This window comes from Ursus americanus, chromosome 14, assembly GCF_024610735.1.
Source record: "Ursus americanus isolate L20-20 chromosome 14, mUrsAme1.1.p, whole genome shotgun sequence".
Lineage (NCBI taxonomy): Eukaryota > Metazoa > Chordata > Mammalia > Carnivora > Ursidae > Ursus > Ursus americanus.
In genome coordinates this window covers 44263687-44265025 of record NC_142140.1, presented here as the reverse complement: position 1 = coordinate 44265025, position 1339 = coordinate 44263687, and positions in this window count along the sequence as shown.

Sequence of the window (1339 nt, the reverse complement as noted above, 5' to 3'; positions counted from 1 at the left end):
TTCCTGCTCCACGAAATTTCCTTCACGTTGCCAGAGAGGAGAGGAAGGGAAGATGGGGGGGGAGATGTAATACCCCTAATGTTCCCCACCGCCCCCCTCCCCCCACCTAGCCTGTGCACGTTGGCACCAGGGGGTTGAAAAAGCCAGACATGGACACCCCGAGCTCCATGGACCTCTGAGCTCTGTGAGCTTAGAGCTGAGCTGGTGGAAGGGACAAGGACTAGAGGAACCCAGAGGGGGATTCAGGCTCTTCCTAAGGAGAGGGCATTATGAATGGGGCTCTGAAGTATGAATAAGAGTTTGCAAGATAGGGGCGCCTGGGTGGCGCAGTCATTAAGCATCTGCCTTTGGCTCAGGGCGTGATCCCAGCGTTCTGGGATCGAGCCCCACATCAGGCTTCTCCGCTAGGAGACTGCTTCTTCCTCTCCCATTCCCCCTGCATGTGTTCCCTCTCTCAGTGGCTGTCTCTCTCTGTCAAATAAATAAATAAATAAATAACCTTAAAAAAAAAAAAAAGAGTTTGCAAGATAAGGATGGGCATTCCAAGCAAAGGAGTGGGGAGTTCTGAGTTCTGAGAGAAATCTATTAGTCAATCTACAAACATTGATTGACTACCTACTGTATGCCAGGCCACTGGGACGTGGCTGCGAGCAGAACAAAGCTCCTGGAAGCCATGAGGCTATGAAGCCAAAAGGCCTGGGTTTAGAGCCTGCTTGGCCACCAGGGGCTGTGTGACTTTGAGCGAGTGACTTAACCTCTCTGGCCTCAGTTTCCTCATCTGCAACCCATCTCACTGGGGGGCTGTCAGGAGATTGCACACTTCGAAGAGCACCTGACACAGAAGGAACATGCCAGCAGCGGGAAGCCCGGGGCAGGGGGCACGTGAGCAAGGGGTGGCCTGAGGGGCGCCCAGGACAGGTGAGGTAACCAGCACATTCCGAGCTCAGCGGACGACCCTAGATCCCGATGGACACATGAGGACCCTGAGCCCACGCAGATCCCGAAGACCAAGCCGGCGCAAGATGGAGCTGGCGACGCAGGAAGCAGGATTTGACCTTCACTCTAATCCTCCTACTCTGTCCTCCAGAGACAGATGGGGGTGGGGTGGGGAGGGTCTGGCCGTGCCTCAGTTTCCTCATCGGAGAAATGGGGGGAGGGGGGTCCTCTAGCTGGGGGACGTCTGGGGAGCATCCGCAAGGCACCTTTGACAACAAAAGGGGGGCGGTCCAGGCAGCCAGGGCCCCAGCGCGCTCGCTCTCCTGCCTGGACCAGGTACAGGGCGAGGACTCCGGAGCCAGGTGAGGCGGTCCCTCCCCCTCGAGGGGGTCTCAGCTCCTCA